Below are 22121 nucleotides of genomic sequence, written 5' to 3' on the forward strand. Positions count from 1 at the left end.
AATGTTACTACAAAGAATAAGAGACCTATTATACTCTAGAAATGTTGGTCTTAATTAAAAATGCACACTTTTAGTTGTGTTCAGTGTTAGAAATATATTATATGGCTCTTACGGAAATACATTTTAAAATATTTGGCTCCTTGGCTCTCTCAGCCAAAAAGGTTCCCGACCCCTGCCCTAGTGGAAGGACACTGCACCACCTGCAGTGAGTGAACTCCTCCAAAAGATGGCGCCATCGCACAAACAATAAAACACCTCAGTGTATTTGCTTGTTTTTTTCCCCCCAATTTTTTTTTTTTATGGCCTTAGGGGAGAAAAACACATTAATTAGCCGCACTGTCTTATAAGCCGCAGAGTTCAAAGTGCAGGAAAAAAAATTGCGGCTTATAGTCTGGTATTTACGGTATTAATATGAATATGAAGCATCAAACTCATTGGTGAAAAAGTTAATGTGTCCTTTATTACATTGTTGAAATAGCGATGTTTGTCGCCCAACGTGTCCTGGGTCCTAAGGGGGCCCAGTCTGGAGTGGGAAAAAAAACCTCCATAGCAAAGCCCATATAGATATTACAACATACATCTCGAGATATTTTGCAACAGAGGGAAGGTAGTTCAAGGTCATGGTGGTAGGTCGCAGCTCTCAGGCGCTGACCATCCATTCATAACCTCTACGGGATTGCGTCAAGGGCGTTGGATTGGGGGACAGGAGGGTGTATGTGTTACCAGTTTTTGATCTTTTGTTTTTTTTTAACCCTGAATCTACAGTGAACAATTTGGGGTACAATTTGCTTTGAAATCATAAATCACGCAGATTAATTTTTATTTAAAAAAAAAAGTTTTTGCATTGTTAGATAATATTAAAGTAAAACAATATATATGCAACTCCATGCAGTACATGTATTTTTTTTAAATTTCAAAATGGAAAGAACAAATACATTCACTGTGGGTTTGAATTAGTTTTTGTTATTTTTACTGTGGATCATAAGTGGAAAAAGTATAACTTTTAAGCAAAAATTCTGGCCACAGGGCTGCCAGGTTTTTAAAAAAAATTTTTTTTTAAGGAAAATCTACAGTTGTTGTTTTTTTTGGCATATTACTGTAAATAGAAAAAGGTTAACAGACGTTTTTTTTCCGTTAAGATTTTGGTGATTTAGCTGCCAGCCCTATTTTGACTTTAAAATCTCGTTTTGCGTCGAGTTCGTTGGATTGGGGGACAGGGGGGTGTATGTGTTACCAGTTTTTGTTGTTTTGTTTTTTTTTAACCGTGAATCTACTGTGAACAATTTGGGGTACAATTTGCTTCGAAATCATGTCACGCAGACTAATTTTTATTTGAATAACATTTTTTTTGCATTGTTAGATAATATTAAGGTTGATTGGCAACACTAAAATTGGCCCTAGTGTGTGAATGTGAGTGTGAATGTTGTCTGTCTATCTGTGTTGGCCCTGCGATGAGGTGGCGACTTGTCCAGGGTGTACCCCGCCTTCCGCCCGATTGTAGCTGAGATAGGCGCCAGCGCCCCCCGCGACCCCAAAAGGGAATAAGCGGTAGAAAATGGATGGATGGATGTAACTCCATGCAGTACATGTATTTTTTAAATTTCAAAATGGAAAGAACAAATACATTCACTGTGGGTCTGGGTTAGTTTTTGTTATTTTTAATGTGTATCATAAGTGGAAAAATTATAACTGTTAAACAAAAATTTTGGCCACAGGGCTGCCAGTTTTTTATAAAAAATTTTTAAACGGAAAAACTACAGTTTTTTTTTTGGGGCATATTACTGTAAATAGAAAAAGGTTAACAGACGTTTTTTTTTTACGGTAAGATTGTGGTGATTTAGCTTCCAGCCTTATTTTGACCTTAAAATCTATAATTGTTCTTTTTATGGTGCATTGCCAAATGGGAAAATGATACATATTTTTTACTGTAAAATTCTGGCGACTGAACTGCCAGTTTTTACGCGTAAAATCTCCGGTTGTTCTTATAATGCTGTGTTACTGTGAATGGAAAAATGGTACTTTTGTTTCTTTTACAATGAAAAATGTAAAAACTATTGTCATTTATAGAGTGTACAATTTGCTTTGAAATGATAAGCCACGCAGATTATTTTTTATTTTAATAAAAAAATGTTTTTGCATCGTCAAATAATATTAAAGTAAAAAAAAAAAAATGCAACTCCATGCAGTACATGTATTTTTTATTTCAAAATGGAAAGAACAACTGTGGGTCTGGGTTAGTTTTTGTCTCAACTGTCACTTAAACCGTGACTGAAGAATGCACTCCCGACCTGATAAGTCCGAAAGGGAAAGAGATGATAAAGTATTATCTGCTCACAGATGCTACCTGGTGGTTGTTTGAGCACACTGCGGTGTTTATTTTTAAGTGTCTGGAATGACTTATGCTGTCTTTAAGTTGGAGTGGTAATTTGTTTTTGGCGAAGTGCTCACAGCAATTCTCAAAGTTAAGATCATAATGCAATAAGTTGAATGATGCGGACACGTTTGTTACTGGATATGTTTGAAAGAGATTTTGTATCTATAAGTAACAAACAGCTATAAATATTTGATGCTTGTTTATAATGGCAAATGTGGGGTTTTTGACTGCAATATTGTTCAATTCAGGACGATTGTGTGCTTGGCTGTTGTGTAGCTGCTTGCGCCTACTAGCCTACCAAACCTAATATGAATGTTATTCAAAGTAGCACATTTCACTGAACAGAAGAAGCACGTATTTCAGAGTTAATAATGGAATACCCAGAAGGGTTATGGGCGGGGAACACAGGATGTGTCGGATAAAGATCTTTGTGTCTGACGGTAAGTCATTTACACCTAATGTTCGTCAGTATGTCCACCTGTGTAAAAGGAGACAATGAGTGGAAGAGTGGCACTGCCCAACTCTATTGAGCAGGGAGTTGGCCAACTTCTATCGCTCCTCTTTGTTTCCCAGTCAGCCATTACGTCAAGCTAAATAATAGCTCCCCCGTCCTGACCCCACCCATAAGAAAAAAATATACAGTATCTATATATAAAGGGTATTGTTTGGAGGAAAAGTTTGCGTTCACATTTGTGCTCTGCAAATTTGATCCACCACAATTTAAACTTTGGTAGTAAGTAGCCAGCAGACAGTGTTATCAACACCAGACTTTTGTATCTTGGCACGACAACACTTCAATAGTTGTTTTGATTGCAACTATTGCTCAAAATCCTTGACCGAAAACTACGACACTCACTGCTTAGTTCTCCAGAAATATAGATTGTTAAATTTAGCTAACATTGAAAGATTAGCATCAATACGAATGGCCCATCGAATCCTAAATAACACTGCACCGGCGCCACTTAAGCACTTTGTCCAGTTTACATCTGCTGTGACAACTACAAACACATGAGCCTCCACCAGGGGGCAGTGTAGCGTACACAGATGTAAAACATTGTTTGCACAATCAGCCTTTTCATATAAAGCCATAAAGCAGGGGTAGGGAACCTATGGCTCTAGACCAGGGGTGCCCATTACGTCGATCGCGAGCTACCAGTCGACCGCGGGGGGTGTGTCAGTCGATCTCCAGCCAGGCTTTTAAAAAAAATAGACCTAAAAATGAGTGATCATCAATCTTCACCAAGACGTCACTTAAATGACATTCACGGTACCGGAGGGTCTTGTGAGATGACGCTGGCTGCTGCAAGATCATTATTATGAAAATATGACCGAGAGGAAGGCCAGAAACACTTTTTATTTCAACAGACTCTCGCGCCGTACCTTCCGTCAAAACTCTAAAGGCCGACTGCACATTTCCTATCTTCACAATAAAAGCCCTGCTTCATGCTGCCTGCGCTAACAAAATAAGAGTCTCGGAAAGCTGGCGTGCACAAGTGATGTGCACGCCAGCTTTCTGAGGGATTTAACAACTTTTTTTTTTAAGTAACTTCTTATCTAACGTTCCACTGGTTGCATTCCTCCCCCCAGCCCCAAAGTGGCGACTGCTTCGGGGTTAGAGTTACACAACCCTGCACGTCTTGGCGACACATTCGCCGGCCTGAAGTGCATTTTGCAAGCGAATGTAACAAATATGGCCCACTCAGAGTATTTGTGAGACAGACAGCTGCAATATGACTTGTAATTTATTATTTATTTCGGCAATCTTCACATAAAACAAAGAACAACAACAAAAAAAACAACAAAAAAACACTCATTTGAGCAATGATTGAGCCGGAAGGGTGTAGATTGAAGCAACGCCTATATAAACCTACCCCATCACAACAAGAACAAGGTTCAAAATATATAAAATCTAAAACATGCTTCACTTATATTACTTTTTTTTAATTTTTTTTAAACAATATATAAGCAACATATATGTAGCACACGTCTCATATAAACAGTTTAACATTTAAATCAAACATATACATTTGTACACTTATCAATCAATCAATCAATGTTTACTTATATAGCCCTAAATCACTAGTGTCTCAAAGGGCTGCACAAACCACTACGACATCCTCGGTAGGCCCACATAAGGGCAAGGAAAACTCACACCCAGTGGGACGTCGGTGACAATGATGACTATGAGAACCTTGGAGAGGAGGAAAGCAATGGATGTCGAGCGGGTCTAACATGATACTGTGAAAGTTCAATCCATAATGGAACCAACACAGTCGCGAGAGTCCAGTCCAAAGCGGATCCAACACAGTAGCGAGAGTCCTGTTCACAGCGGAGCCAGCAGGAAACCATCCCAAGCGGAGGCGGATCAGCAGTTATATATATATATATATATATATATATATATATATATATATATATATATATATATATATATATATTACATATACACAATTTATTTAAATTCCATATAAAGTGGTAATATATACATTTTAATACAACCTATATGTATAATTATGAAATCATAAATTGTATTTATATACATATTATATATTATTGTCTTTCTAAAACAATGTTTGCTCTTCTTTCTTATATTTACTAATGATAAATGATGTAAAAAGCTTTTTAAACTGGTTTATGTTGGTGCTGTGTTTTATTTCATCCTTTAAACAGTTCCATATTTTAACCCCTCCTATTGTTATACTCATTCGTTTCTGCGTTGTTCTACAGTATTGGATCTTAAAAAGTAGTTCTCCTCTTAAATTATAATTCCCTTCTCTCTGTAAAAATCTTCTCTGTAACCCTGTTGGAAGTGAATCTTTACTTGCTTTATAAATCATTTGGGCAGTCTTGAGTTGGATGAGATCTGGTAGTTTTAAATCAAATGTTTTTATAAATAATCCATTAGTGTGTTCTCGGGGTCCTGTGTTATGTCTCAGTCTGATGGCCCTTTTTTGCATTATAAATAGTGGTTGACTTTCTAGAACAAATATGCATGTTGCAAAAGTATGTTTATTCAGCTTTTCTGCCCTCAAGTGCAGCCGCTGAGGCCCTCGGTGTAAAACCGGCTCAGTTAATTAGGTTCCCAGTGACAGTTATTATTATTTTTTTATCACCACAGTCAGACTGATTTTTTGGGTGATACCACAAATGTTGCTATCCATCCAACACCATGCATGACGTGTGTTGAAACATGGCTCCTCTTCCGCGTGCTTCTACAAGCGTACAGCGCGATATGGATGAAGGATAGGCAAAGGCAGTGATACGTCACTGTGGACAGAACAAAAAAAAAAGCCATGTTGTGTGTCTGTGCTGAGGGAGTAAAGGGGGGGAGGGTAAAGCAAACAGGAATAGGAACTACGTAGACGAGGCATATGAGAGAGTTGATGAGGCGTAACAAAACTGGGAATTGACGTGTGCGTGTTCACAAACGTAGTCAGTGACGAAACGAGGATTTTCCCTGTCCTATTAACCCGTGATTCATTGCCCTCGTGTGTTGGTGAAGCCCTTCCGTGTACAGTAAACTTTCCTGGTAAAAGTCTAAAAGTCAACATGTGGTTACATTTTTTCCCTTCTGCTATTGATTAAAACAACTGGAAAACTTACTGACATCAGTGTTTTTTCTTGGTGTGTGTGTGTATGATTTCATATTTCATATTTTGGTTGAATTGGCATGAATTGGGCGTCACACACTCCCTATGTATGGACGGGTTATAATCCAGTCCATACATATTTTATAGGATATCACTTACAGTGGGGCCAAAAAGTATTTAGTCAGCCGGCGATTGTGCAAGTTCTCCCACTTCAAATGATGACATTTTCATCATAGGTACACTTCAACTGTGAGAGACAGAATGTGAAAAAAAAATCCAGGAATTTTAAAGAATTTATTTGTAAATGATGGTGGAAAATAAGTATTTGGTCAACCATTCAAAGCTCTCACTGATGGAAGGAGGTTTTGGCGGAAAATCTCACGATACATGGCCCCATTCATTCTTTCCTTAACACGGATCAATCAGCAGAAAAACAGCCCCAAAGCATGATGTTTCCACCCCCATGCTTCACAGTAGGTATGGTGTTCTTGGGATGCAACTCAGTATTCTTCTTCCTCCAAACACGACCAGTTGAGTTTATCGAAAATGGATACATGGATGATACAGCAGAGGATTGGGAGAATGTCATGTGGTCAGATGAAACCAAAATAGAACGTTTTGGTACAAACTCAACTGGTCGTGTTTGGAGGAAGAAGAATATTGAGTTGCATCCCAAGAACACCATACCTACTGTGAAGCATGGGGGTGGAAACATCATGCTTTGGGGCTGTTTTCCATCAGTGAGAGCTTTGAATGGTTGACCAAATACTTACCTTCCACCATAATTTACTAATCAATTCTTTAAAATTCCTGGATTTTTTTTTCACATTCTGTCTCTCACAGTTGAAGTGTACCTATGATGAAAATTACAGACCTCCGTCATCATTTTAAGTGGGAGAACTTGCACAATCGCTGGCTGACTAAATACTTTTTTGCCCCACTGTATATTATTCATTCATCCATCCATCCATCCATTTTCTACCGCTTATTACCTTTGGGGTTGCGGGGTGCGCTGGTGCCTATCTCAGCCGGAATCGGGCGGAAGGCGGCGTACACCCTGGACAAGTCGGCATTATTCTTTCAATGTTATGTCTTTATTAGGGCTGTCTCGATACCAATATTTTGGTATTTTGGTAATATTTTTTTATATTTCTAAATAAGGGGGAACACAAAAAAAAGGCATTATTGGCTTTATTTTAGGGTCTTGCGATGAGATGCCGACTTGTCCAGGGTGTACACCGTCTTCCGCCCGATTGTAGCTGAGATAGGCACCAGCGCCCCCTACGACCCCAAAGGGAATAAGCGGTAGAAAATGGATGAATGGATGGACTTATTTTAGCTAAAAATCTCACGGTACATTACACAAATGTTTATTATTGTCATGATCCGTGGTCCGGATCATGTTTTTGTTATGTTCTGTTAGTTTTGGACTCCCTTAGTTCCTGTTTTTTGTGCATCCTTGTTTGTTACCATTCATCCTTCTTCTTCCGCTTATCCGAGGTCGGGTTGTGGGGGCAGCAGCCTGAGTATCAATCAATCAATGTTTATTTATATAGCCCTAAATCACAAATGTCTCAAAGGGCTGCACAAATCATTACGACTACAACATCCTCGGAAGAACCCACAAAAGGGCAAGGAAAACTCACACCCAGTGGGCAGGGAGAATTCACATCCAGTGGGACGCCAGTGACAATGCTGACTATGAGAAACCTTGGAGAGGACCTCAGATGTGGGCAACCCCCCCTCCTCTAGGGGACCGAAAGCAATGGATGTCGAGCGGGTCTAACATGATACTGTGAAAGTTCAATCCATAGTGGCTCCAACACAGCGGCGAGAGTTCAGTTCAAAGCGGATCCAAGACAGCAGCGAGAGTCCCGTCCACAGGAAACCATCCCAAGCGGAGGCGGATCAGCAGCGTAGAGATGTCCCCAACCGATACACAGGCGAGCGGTCCATCCTGTGTCTCGACTCTGGACAGCCAGTACTTCATCCATGGTCATCGGACCGGACCCCCTCCACAAGGGAGGGGGGGGACATAGGAGAAAAAAGAAAAGAAGCGGCAGATCAACTAGTCTAAAAAGGAGGTATATTTAAAGGCTAGAGTATACAGATGAGTTTTAAGGTGAGACTTAAATGCTTCTACTGAGGTAGCATCTCGAACTGTTACCGGGAGGGCATTCCAGAGAACTGGAGCCCGAACGGAAAACGCTCTGTAGCCCGCAGACTTTTTTTGGGCTCTAGGAATCACTAATAAGTAGAGAAGCCCAGACTTCCCTCTCCCCAGCCACTTCGTCCAGCTCTTCCCGAGGGATCCCGAGGCGTTCCCAGGCCAGCCGGGAGACTTAGTCTACCCAACGTGTCCTGGGTCTTCCCCCGTGGCCTCCTACCGGTTGGACGTGCCATCAACACCTCCCTAGGGAGGCGTTCTGGTGGCAAAACCCCACAGGTTGGAGCACATACTAACTTACATGTGGAGGGAAATAAGTGACTGGAAGACTGAACAAGGTAAAAGAAAGCCCTAGTGGAAGGACACTGCACCACCTGCAGTGAGTGAACTCCTCCAAAAGATGGCGCCATCGCACAAACAATAAAACACCTCAGTGTATTTGCTTGTTTTTTTCGAAAAAAATATTTTTTATGGCCTTAGGGGAGAAAAACACATTAATTACCTGCACTGTCTCAAAAGCCGCAGAGTTCAAAGTGTAGGAAAAAAAATTACGGTTTATAGTCTGGTATTTACGGTATTAATATGAATATGAAGCATCAAACTCATTGGCGAAAAAGTTAATGTGTCCTCTATGACATTGTTGAAATTGAGATGTTTGTCGCCAAAGTATCCGCAGCCTGTAGAAATGTGCGTGAAGCATGAAGATGGCGTGAGGCAGCACACATTTCTACGTCACGTTCACCCTTGACACACCTCAACTCTGCCGTGAAAAAGGACACACGGCCGGGTTTTGTTACATGAGGCCCCAGGCCTTTATACCCTTATTTTGCAGTCGTATTCAATAAAGACAAGTGAGTCACTAATGCTTGGATTTTTTTGGGTTTGGCCATAACTGAGAACTGGTACGAAAGCTTTTTAACCGTTTGAAAGTTGGGACGTACTTGTCACACTGATCACTATTGTCACCGTCCACGAGTGTGGACGTGAACTTAAAAGCTCTTCCAAACTGATATGAAAGCTGAAACCAAGGATCGATAATCACAGGCGTTAAAACTCTCCCAGATGCTCGCAGTCGGTGCACGGTTCTCTGGAGCAAAACACTGGGATGAGACATTGAATGCCATGTGCTGACGCTGACCACATGAAACCACGTGCAGCCGTCAAGCTGCAATTTTCGCTCCAAATTGAGGCCTCATTTGAAACCTCAACAAGTTAGTGTCACGTAGTTAGTAAGCCGAGAGCTTCCTGAAATCATCTCAAGTGTCTCAGCGTTTCCCAGAAAACTGTGACGATGTCCAGAGCAGCCTTGGATCCTTCTGGGTTCGAAGCCGCCTCGGTTGTTGCTGTTATTGTTATTCTGACTGACGGACAAATTGACCGGCGATCTGGCTGGGCCGCATCTTGACACAAGAAGGAAGCCCTGGAATGAAAGCCCCCGCGTACAAACTGTAGAAACAGCTTCTTCAGCTCACGTTTTCAGTCGGCGGATGATCGACGGCGCTGCTGAGGCCGTGGAATGCAATTTGGAATGGAAGTTGGCAGGGAAAACCATGGGCCTGGCCAGCACACCAGCCTTAAACCTTGCAACTGAAACAATGGGAGCAGGCCTAAAGCTGCTAAGGCAGGGGTAGGGAACCTAGGGCTCTGGAGCCAGATGCGGCTTTTTTGATGACTGAGTCTGGCTCTCAGATAAATCTTAGCTGACATTGCTTAACACGATAAGTAATTAACAATTCCGCCAGTGTTAAAAATAACGTTCAAATTATAAAAAATTCTCATGCATTTTTCTCCAACCATCCATTTTCTATCGCACCTGTTCAAGAAGTCGCTTTAATTGTAAGACGTATTATATTTATTATTGGTTCGCTTTAGAATAACAACGTTATTATGTTGGGGACGGCGTGGCGAAGTTGGTACAGTGGCTGGGCCAGCAATCTGAGGGTTACTGGTTCAATCCCCACCTTCTACCATCTTAGTTGTGTCCTTGAGCAAGACATTTCACCCTTGCTCCTGATGGGTCCTGGTTAGCGCCCTGAATGGCAGCTCCCGCCATCGGTGTGTGAATGTGGAAATAGTGTCAAAGCACTTTGGGCTCCTTAAAAAGGGGTAGAAAAGAGCTATACAAGTACAACCATTTACCATGTTTTTTTTAGACCAGTTGATCTGCCGCTTGTTTTCTTTCTCCTATGTCCCCCCCTCCCTTGTGGAGGGGGTCCGGTCTGATAACCATGGATGAAGTACTGGCTGTCCAGAGTTGAGACCCAGGATGGACCGCTCGCCTGTATCGATTGGGGACATCTCTACGCTGCTGACCCGCCTCCTCTTGAGATGGTCTCCTGTGGACGGGACTCTCGCTGCTGTCTTGGATCCGCTTTGAACTGAACTCTCGCGGCTGTGTTGGAGCCACTATGGATTGAACTTTCACAGTATCATGTTGGACCCGCTCGACATCCATTGCTTTCGGTCCCCTAGAGGGGGGGGGGGGGGGTTGCCCACATCTGAGGTCCTCTCCAAGGTTTCTCATAGTCAGCATTGTCACTGGCGTCCCACTGGATGTGAATTCTCCCTGCCCACTGGGTGTGAGTTTTCCTTGCCCTTTTGTGGGTTCTTCCGAGGATGTTGTAGTCGTAATGATTTGTGCAGTCCTTTGAGACATTTGTGATTTGGGGCTATATAAATAAACATTGATTGATTGATTTTTACAATTTTTAAAAAGAATAAGAGACTTAATTTACTGTAAAAATGTTGGTCTTAAAAATGCACGCATTTAGTTGTATTCAGTTTAGATTATATGGCTCTCACGGAAATACATTTTGAAATATGTGGCTTTCATGGCTCTCTCAGACAAGAAGGCTGAGAGAGCCTTAGATTAGCCTTAGGTTGGATTAGATTAGATAGTACTTTATTTATTCCGTCAGGAGAGTTCCTTCAGGAAAATTAAAATTTTCAGCACAATCCCATTCAAGATCAGACAAACATTACAGGGAGACAGAACAGGATCGCTGACGGGTCTGCCGGCTTCCAGCGCCCCTTACAAAAAAAATGAGATACAGGTAAATAAGGGGGGGGATAGAGAATTAAAATTAAAAAAAAAAAATCTGTTTTAGCCTGGGCCCTGGAGAGGGGGTGCAGACTGAGGCCAAGGGAAAAAACAACAACTCATAGCCATAGTACACATCCCTCTTCCATGTGTGTAAGAGGGAAACATCAAAGAACACAGAGGACATTAAAGACATCAAAGCAGCAGATACAACCAGACACTTCTACATACAGCTATGAATAAAAAGTAAAAGAAACATATCCACTGTGGTGGCCTCTGCGGTGTTCCACGCCATCGTCCGCTGGGGTGGAGGGAGCATGGCCAGAGACAGGAGCAGACCCAACAAAGCAACCAAGACAGCAGACTCCACTCTCGGCCAGTGTCCAGTCCGCATGGATGAGCGAGGATACGTCCAAGGTGACTGAGGTGTCCGACACCTGCTCACCCAGTCAAGACACTACGAAGCCTCTCCGTCCCAGTCCTGTCCCCTCATCCGCATCTCCGCCAGTCCCTCCAAACCGACTCCGGTGTGGCAGACACCCAGCAGCTGGCCAAAAGGCTCCCAGGAGGCAGATCCAGAAGTCCACAAAAAAAGCACCACAGAGGTCACGAAAGTGTCACCCCTTGTCACACAGTCCCAAAGGGTCCCGGACCAAAAGGCCAAAAAATATAATAAGACATGAAAAGAAGAGGGAAACACAAAAGGATGACACAAGAGCACAGAGCTCCTGCCAACAGCAGCCACTACAGCAGCGCCATCTTGGGAAAAAAGGAGATCAAGTCAGCATAGAAGCGCAAAGATCTTTAGAATCCCGCTGAGAATTGCGTGAGAATGCCCTATGTGCGCAAGCCACTGAACCGCTGCTACGCGTCAGCAGAACTAAAATGCTTAAATGTCCAGGGTGTGTGGACGGTGGAACGGTTCCAATCGGATGAGAAATGTGAGATTTGCAGTAGATTGTGGATTTCCCGTTCGTTGGCAATGACGAGAAAATTATCGGCAATCCCGGATAAAAATGGAATTTTGGGAAAGAGAAAATATGTTTTGCGTTTGGTATATATTGGAAGAGTGAAGTGTGACAGTTTTGTTTTATGTCATAGTTTTTCCTCTGCATTTGTCTTTAGTTCCTGTCAGCACTCTTATTTTGGTTCTGTTTCCTGTTTGTCTCCCTGAGTGCTGTGTAACCCTCAGCTATGGCTGATTGGCACCTGGCTACACCTGGTGTCAATCAGCCAGCCACTATTTAAGACCTGTTTTCTCCTCCAGTCAGGGCTGGATCATTGTATTGTAATGTCGTGTCAATGTCGTGTCTACTCGTCATTCCTACTGGTCGTGTGATTGCAGCGTAGCCGTAAGCTATATTTGGTAGATGTTTGTAGCTTACTGTTTTTTGTTCCCTGCTTCCGATTTGTTTGTTCATAGCCCTTAGTTTGTTACATCCGCCCACGTGCGTGCTTTTTGTTTGTACCCTTTGTTTGTTCGTTCTAGTTGTAGTATTTTAAATTAAACTATGTTTTCCTGCAAAATGCCTCCCTCCTTCTCTGCATCTTGGGGTTCGACACAAAATAACCCTGACAGAAAGGTTGGAAATGGGCAAAAAAATGGCGCAAACATTTTGGGCATTGTAGAACCATGAATAGGCTTGAATACACATTTTCTAGAAACATGACCATTTTAGAAATTATGGATAATACCGCAATTGTCCTTGATGATATGAATGAGTTGGTGTTGGAGTTGGCCAAAACGGTTGGAAAATTTTGACGTGGTAAAAGTTTAAATTTGAATTGGTATTTTGGAACTCCTGGAAATTTCTGGAAAACCAGGAATTTTTAATGAAAAAAATAGATAATTTTTCCATATTTCCTATTCTTTGTCAATGGGAAAAAATTACCAGCTAATCCGGAAAAAACGTTTTAACAGTTTGAATTATAAATCCGAATTCCAGGAATTTTTGGAAAAATTGAAAACTTTTTTTCTCTCCGTTTTGGTGGAATGGTCAAAAACTGTTGGGAAAAGGTGGACTGTGAACATTTTCTGGGAAGATGTGAAAATGCGGCTTTGAAAAAAAAAAGTTTTGAACTTGTAAAATGGTAGATTGATTGTCCAAGGTGAGTGGAGTATGTGGACGGTGGAACGCTTCGAATCAGATGAACGGCAATTCCGTAAAAAAAATACATTTTGGGAAAGACAAAACATGTTTTGCGTTTGATATATATTGGAAGAGTAAAGTGTGTGGATGGTTGAAAGGTTGGAAATGGGCAAAAAAAATGGCGTAAAAATTTTTGGGCATTGTAGAACCATGAATGGGCTTGAATAGACATTTTCTCGAAATTTGATCATTTTAGAAATTATAGATAATACCGCAATTGTCCTTGATGATATGAATGAGTTGGTGTTGGAGTTGTCCAAAACGGTTGGAAAATTTTGACGTGGTAAAAGTTTGAATTTGAATTGGTATTTTGGAATTCCCGGAATTTCTGGAAAACCAGGAATTTGTATGAAAAAAAATATATAATTTTTCCATATTTCCTATTCATTGTCAATGGGGAGAAAATTACCAGCTAATTCAGAAAAAACGCTGTAATTGTTTGAATTAGAAATCCGAATTCGAGGAATTTTTTGGAAAAACGGAAAACTTTTTTTCCCTCCGTTTTGGTGGAATGGTCAAGAACTGTTGGGAAAAGGGGGACTGTGAACATTTTCTGGGAAGATGTGAAAATGCGGCTTTGAAAAAAAAAAGTTTGGAACTTGTAAAATGGTAGTTTGATTGTCCGAGGTGAGTGGAGTATGTGGACGGTGGAACACTTCGAATCAGATGAACGGCAATTCCGTAAAAAAAATTAATTTTGGGAAAGACAAAACATGTTTTGCGTTTGATATATATTGGAAGAGTAAAGTGTGTGGATGGTTGAAAGGTTGGAAATGGGCAAAAAAATGGCGTAAAAATTTTTGGGCATTGTAGAACCATGAATAGGCTTGAATAGACATTTTCTCGAAATTTGATCATTTTAGAAATTATAGATAATACCGCAATTGTCCTTGATGATATGAATGAGTTGGTGTTGGAGTTGTCCAAAACGGTTGGAAAATTTTGACGTGGTAAAAGTTTGAATTTGAATTGGTATTTTGGAATTTCTGGAATTTCTGGAAAACCAGGAATTTGTATGAAAAAAATAGATAATTTTTCCATATTTCCTATTCATTGTCAGTGGGAAGAAAATTACCAGCTAATCCAGAAAAAACGTTGTAATTGTTTGAATTAGAAATCCGAATTCGGGGAATTTTTTGGAAAAACAGAAAACTTTTTTTCTCTCCGTTTTGGTGGAATGGTCAAAAACTGTTGGGAAAAGGTGGACTGTGAACATTTTCTGGGAAGATGTGAAAATGCGGCTTTGAAAAAAAAAAGTTTTGAAGTTGCAAAATGGTAGTTTGATTGTCCGAGGTGAGTGGAGTATGTGGACGACGGAACGCTTCGAATCAGATCAACGGCAATTCCGTAAAAAAAATAAATTTTGGGAAAGACAAAACATGTTTTGCGTTTGATATATATTGGAAGAGTAGTGTGTGGATGGTTGAAAGGTTGGAAATGGGCAAAAAAATGGCGTAAACATTTTTGGGCATTGTAGAACCATGAATAAGCTTGAATAGACATTTTCTCAAAATGTGATCATTTTAGAAATTATAGATGATACCGCAATTGTCCTTGATGATATGAATGAGTTGGTGTTGGAGTTGTCCAAAACGGTTGGAAAATTTTGACGTGGTAAAAGTTTGAATTTTAATTAGTATTTTGGAATTCCTGGAATTTCTGGAAAACCAGGAATTTGTATGAAAAAAAAAGATAATTTTTCCATATTTCCTATTCATTGTCAGTGGGGAGAAAATTACCAGCTAATCCAGAAAAAACGTTGTAATTGTTTGAATTAGAAATCCGAATTCGGGGAATTTTTTGGAAAAACGGAAAACTTTTTTTCTCTCCGTTTTGGTGGAATGGTCAAAAACTGTTGGGAAAAGGTGGACTGTGAACATTTTCTGGGAAGATGTGAAAATGCGGCTTTGAAAAAAAAATAGTTTTGAACTTGTAAAATGGTAGTTTGATTGTCCGAGGTGAGTGGAGTATGTGGACGACGGAACGCTTCGAATCAGATCAACGGCAATTCCGTAAAAAAAATAAATTTTGGGAAAGACAAAACATGTTTTGCGTTTGATATATATTGGAAGAGTAAAGTGTGTGGATGGTTGAAAGGTTGGAAATGGGCAAAAAAAAATGGCGTAAAAATTTTTGGCCATTGTAGAACCATGAATAGGCTTGAATAGACATTTTCTCGAAATTTGATCATTTTAGAAATTATAGATGATACCGCAATTGTCCTTGATGATATGAATGAGTTGGTGTTGGAGTTGGCCAAAACGGTTGGAAAATTTTGACGTATTGAAAATTTGAATTTGAATTGGTATTTTGGAATTTCTGGAATTTCTGGAAAATCAGGAATTTGTATGATAAAAATAGATAATTTTTCGATACTTCCTATTCATTGTCAATGGGGAGAAAATTACCAGCTAATCCGGGAAAAACGGAAAACTTTTTCTCCCTCCGTTTTGGTGGAATGGTCAAGAACTGTTGGGAAAAGGGGGACTGTGAACATTTTCTGGGAAGATGTGAAAATGCGGCTTTGAAAAAAAAAAAGTTTTGAACTTGTAAAATGGTAGATTGATTGTCCAAGGTGAGTGGAGTATGTGGACGGTGGAACGCTTCGAATCAGATCAACGGCAATTCCGTAAAAAAAAAAAAATTTGCGTGGATGGTTGAAAAGGTTGGAAATGGGCAAAAAAATGGCGCAAAAATTTTGGGCATTGTACAACCATGAATATGCTTGAATATAAATTTCCTAGAAATGTGATCATTTTAGAAATTATAGATAATACCGCAATTTTCCTTGATGATATGAAAGAGTTGGAGTTGGAATTGTCCAAAATGGTTGGAAAATGTTGATATTGTAACAGTTTGAATTTGAATTGGTATTTTGGAATTCCTGGAATTTCTAGAAAACCGGGAATTCGTACAAAAAACCAAAGTTAATCTTTTGCACCTCTATTCTGGTGACCCCCCGCCGCATCAAAAAGGGACAAGCGGTAGAAAATGGATGGATGGATGGTCAAAAACGGTTGAGAAAATGTGGACTGTGAAACATTTTCTAAGAAGATGTAAAAATGGAGCTTTCAAAAAAATTGAACTCGGAAAATGGTAGTTTGATTGTCCAGGGTGAGCGGAGTGTGTGGACGGTGGAACAGTTCAAATGGGATGACAATTGTGGGATTTGCGGTCGATTGTATATTTCCCATTCATTGTCAATAAAGAGAAAATTACCGGCTAATCTGGAAAAAATGGGAATTTTGGGGAAATGGAAATCACATTTCCCATTCAATATATCGGAAGAGTAGCATAGTGCAAAAGTTTGGGCGTTGTAGAACTATGAACAAGTCAATTCATTTGAATGGGAATTTCCCAGAAATGTGCACATTTCGGGCAAACAGGGAATTTTTGAAAATATAGATCATACTGCAATTGTCTTTGATGATACGAATGGGTTGGTGTTGGAATTTTTCAAAACAGTTGGAAAATGTTGACAAAGTAATGGGTTTGAATAAGAATTGGTATTTCGGTTCCGATCAGTTGAAAACCGTGGGCTGTGGAGAGCGCCAAACTTTTGCGGCAGAATTATAATAAATAGATGATTATTTTTGGTGTAGAATCTCTTGGGCATTCCCATAATTAAATCTGAGTTTGTTTGCTACAGGCCAAGGAAGAAGAAGTCCGCATTAAGGCAGAGATGAAGGCTTGCGCCTTACCTCAAAAACAATCCATTAGGTTCAGCCTTGTTCCACCTTGACAGCGCACAGATGGGCCCCTGACAGGAATATGAGTTTTGAAAGGAGGAAGAAAAATAGCTGATGCAGGAACTTTTCGGAACAAGGACTGCTCTGTGCGGTGCATACATTCATTCACTCCAGGCAGGCCCGTGTATCTCAAGACATGCATCGAATGAAAAGAATGCACTTGGGGAAATACAATCCTAATTCGGGGTAATGACTCCCTTACAATCTGTGAGGAAAATAAAACAGAACGGCCCAGAAAACGAGACAGAAAAAGGCAGCTATCCTTGATTTAGGGCAAGCCTATTCAACCACAACAACCACATCCGAAATACAAACTCCAAACATAATCACTTGATCTCTTACTGTACAATGTCTGCTCTCACTGACTCATAGGGTGTCCATATCTTTCTGTTTAGATGAAGAATTAATCATAGTCCACATAAAGGGGTAAAAGGGAAAGTCACACTGACTCATGGGGTGTCCATATCTTCCTGTTTAGATGAAGAATTAATCATAGTCCACATAAAGGGGTAAAAGGGAAAGTCACTGCCCGCTGACACCATCTTTGTTGTAGATTTTTTTGTCTCCATTGCTAGGTATAAACTGAATGTCACAGATGAACAACTTGAGAGGCATGATTTATAATCCGGAATAACTTTGACGCAATAATGAGGCAAGTTAGTTAGCGCTCTGTTGTCAATGTACCGCTAAAAATATTAGTTTAATATTCAGGTTCCGATATGTAAATACAGATTTGTTGGCGGTTTTAGGATTGCTATTTAAACCAGGGGTCACCAACGCATTGCCCGCGGGCACCAGGTCGCCCGTAAGGACCAGATGAGTCGCCCGCTGGCTTGTTCTAAAAATAGCTCAAATAGCAGCACTTACCAGTGAGCTGCCTCTATTTTTTTTATTTTATTATTTACTAGCAAGCTGGTCTCGCTTTGCTCGACATTTTTAATTCTAAGAGAGACAAAACTGAAATAGAATTTGAAAATCCAAGAAAATATTTTAAAGACTTGGTCTTCACTTGTTTAAATAAATTCATATTTTTTTTTCTTTGCTTCTTATAACTTTCAGAAAGACAATTTTAAAGAAAAAAATACAACCTTAAAAGATATTTTAGGCTTTTTAAACACATATTGCTTTTTACCTTTTCAATTCCTTCCTCTTCTTTCCTGACCATTTAAATCAATGTTCAAGTAAATTAATTTTTTTTATTGTAAAGAATAATAAATACATTTTTACTTATTTCTTCATTTTCGCTTCTGTTTTTTCGTTTGTGTTCAAATCACTAAAACAGCTAATGCTAATCTGTACAACATCATTAGCAAAGTCAATGTACACTAGCATCAAGCGAGTGAATTTTTGAAAAACTTTGCCCCAAGCATTTTTTTGATTTAATTTCATTGTTGGCATCGACAAATTGGAACATTGCCTAAACATAGTTTGGCTGAGTCGGCTCTCAGTGCTGCCGGAGTGATGGCCTAAGTGCGAAGAAATGAGAGTAACCAAGGTACCGTAAGATGGCACCGTCAAATTTTACGTATATCGATGTACTGTAAGATCGGAGGGATTTGGCCGGTGCCAAAAAAGTTCCGGATTCTGTACAAATTCCCATTCGTGGGACAATAAAATGTATTATCGGCTGAGGCTTAGATAAATATCACCAATGGGCCAAAAAATCGGAATAGACAAAAAGTTCCGCTTTGTTGATGTCAGCTACCAAATGCAGGAATAAATGTTGAACAGGTTACATTTTCAAAATATAAAATTGCACAACTTCCATTTCTCTATTACAACAAACACATTGAATATGTTTAAAAAATTGAGACACTATTTGCGTTCTTTTCTCTGAGTAAGGACATTCTATGGCCACTCAGCTGTTTCATAACCAAATAAGCCTATATTGGAGCATCATGTCATCGAGCTGGATGCAATCTTTCTTGGAGGGGAGGAAACAGGTGGTAAAGGTGAACAGCACCGTGTCCCCCAAGACAGTATATTAAGGCCTTGACTAGTCCTACTATACGTAAACAACATGTCACCAGTGTCCAAACATTGTGGCAACAAGGCCCAGGACAGCTAAATGGTTAAGGCTGCTACCTCTCACGCAGCAGTACTGGGTTCAAATCCATAACTTTCAAGATCTTGTTTTTTGTTTCGCCTCGAACATAGTTCACTGATTACATTTGTATTTGACCAAAAACCAAATCTTGATGAAACCCAACACTGTGAGTTCCAAATACAGGGCTACTGGGTTTAAATCCCAATTGGTTTGATATGTGACTTAGGATCAAAATTTAGCTCCACCTCAATTGTAGTTTACGGCAACTGATGTCACGATTCCATTAGTGAATGATCCGGACTACAATTATATAAAGGCTTCATGTAGCTCAATGGTTAAGACTGCTGCCTATCACGAAGTACTACTGGGATCAAATCCATAGCTTTGGAAGTTCATATTTTTTGTTTCGCCTCGATCATAGTTTACATTTGTATATGAGCAAAAACCAAACCTTGATGGAACCCAACATATCTCGATGGTCAACACTGTGGGTTCCAAATACAGGGCTACTGGGTTTGAATCCCAATTGGTTTGATATGTACCTTAGGTTCAAAATGTAGCTCCACCTCAATTGTAGTTTACTGCGACAGATGTCACGATTCCATTAGTGAATGAGCCAGACTACGCTTACAAAAAGGTTCAGGGTAGCTCAATGGTTAAGACTGCTACCACTCACACAGTATTACTGGGTTCAAATCCATAACTAGGTAGGTCTTGTCTTTTGTTTCGCTTCGATCATAGTTCACTGATTACATTTGTATATGAGCGAAAAACAAACCTTAGTGGGACCCAGGATAGCTCAATGGTCAACACTGTGGGCTCCTAATACAGGAGTACTGAGTTCAAATCCCGGAAATGGAATCAGTAATTTGGCTGTATGGCGTCAAAACGACATACATTGTGGGGTGTTTCTTCTCCCCCACACAGAGTAATGTTATGTGCTAGTTGTTTGAGTAACATATAGTTGAAAAATTAAGTAAACACTAAAGATAATTATAATCAAAAATAAATTGTCAAATAGTCAAATAGTCAATGATGACACCTCAGGGGTTACCTGTGAGTGTGTGTGTGTGTGTGTGAGAATGAATGAGTGTGTGCGAGTGAGTGTAATCCCTGAGGTGGGTGGGAATAGTATAGAATAATAATAAAGAGCGTTCCCCAATGACCTCTCCTGGGTACAATTAAGATAAAATAGGTTAATTGTAATTGGACAAAAAAAAAAAAAAATTAAAATATATTTATTTTACATTACATGGGAGAAGTGACAAGGTCACAATATATGTCACCTTGAAGCTTCCAGCCAGTATTGTAAATTTTTTGCCAACCCAACCAGGATTCGAAACCAACACCCTTAAATCTGAGGCAACAGCCTTAACCACTGGACTATCCTGGGTCTGGTGGAGAACATTTTTTTTGTCATACAAAAATGTAATCGAGGACTCCTGGCTCAGTAAAGTATGATAAGGTAGAAAAAAATACCATCAACCAGAGTGGGGTTTGAACCCAGTAGCCATCACTCCGAGTCAGCAGTGTTAACCCCTGGTCTATCCTGGTGCTTGAGAAGACTTGATTTTGCTCCATACACAAATGTAATCGAGGACTCCTGGCTCAGTAAAGTATGATGAGGGGGAATAAAATGCTGTCAACTAGAGTTGGGTTTGAACCCAGTACTTCTGAACCCAAGTCAACAGTCTTAACCACTGAGCCATCCTTGGTCTTGACAAGAACAGATTTATTGTAAGGTATAAGGAACAGTGGTGTTGCAGTAACAGACTGTGGTGAAGTAGGCCGGCTTTGTCGCTTGAATAAGCCTACAATTTTTGGTTGTTTTTTCCGCTCCCTATGCTGAATGGCAATTTACGATATATATCCTAATATTTTTTCCATCGAGTAACAACAAAACACAAAACAGTCCTAGTTACCTGAGATACTAAGTATGTCATTATTTTGACTTTGTAAATATTGACTAACTAAGACACAATAATGACTAAGTCAAATGAATGACTTACTGTAAATAAGTTTTTGCAATAAATGTTTGAAAAAAAAGAGTTAAAAGTGGGGCCACATGCTGACATATGTTCAACTCATCCTGCTTAATTTATTACAGCATTTGGGAAACCTCTAGTTGATTTTTATTATAAAAATTGTATAATTTGATCAACATGTGATAGCAGGGATCCTGCCATTCAAAAAATAGGTTGATACATTAGTGATTATCAATGTAGCATCAAGGGTTGGAATTGGGGGTTAAATCACCAAAAATGATTCCTGGGCGCGGGTGCGGCCACCACTGCTGCTCATTGCTCCCCTCACCTCCCAGGGGGTGATCAAGGGTGATGTGTCAAATGCAAAGGATAATTTTGCCACACTTTGTGTGTGTGTGACATTCATCATACATTAACTTTAACTTTTAACTACAGCTGAAAAAAAATAGTACAATAGCAATAGGAGGGACTATCAATCCCTGAACACTATGATGCACTTACATTATTATATCAACTCTTAGAGACAGAAACTCTTCCTTTAACATAGTGTTCTTTTTTGCTGCTTCAACACAAAAAAGGTAAAGTGAAACAACTTAGTTGTTAACTGTAGCTCAATAATGCTTCTCTTTCACTCAGACAGACAGGGCTTTGCTGTCCGTAACACACACACGCACGCACGAACGCACGCACATACACCGCAAAATGAGCTAACGTTACGCTAAAAGCTAATTAGCCTTCACCTCAAGGCCTGCGAGCAAGCTTAGCTGCCGCTTATATTTCTAGAACGTCAACGGGCTCATAGTGATGTAATTACTAGTTGACTGGGAGGTGTTTATTATAATTTGGGGAGAGTCCGCTGCATTATGCTCACCTCCTTAACACCTTTCTGCTAACCCGCACCGTCTCTCCTCTCTGCCTGTGCCGTGAGCACTGAATCCATGCACTCTGAATACTCACTGCTGATTGGCTGTTACATGCGCTCTGAATACTAACTGCTGATTGGTTTTAACTGCTCTAAG

This window comes from Nerophis ophidion, linkage group LG27 (assembly GCF_033978795.1).
Source record: "Nerophis ophidion isolate RoL-2023_Sa linkage group LG27, RoL_Noph_v1.0, whole genome shotgun sequence".
NCBI classification, from domain to species: Eukaryota; Metazoa; Chordata; class Actinopteri; order Syngnathiformes; family Syngnathidae; genus Nerophis; species Nerophis ophidion.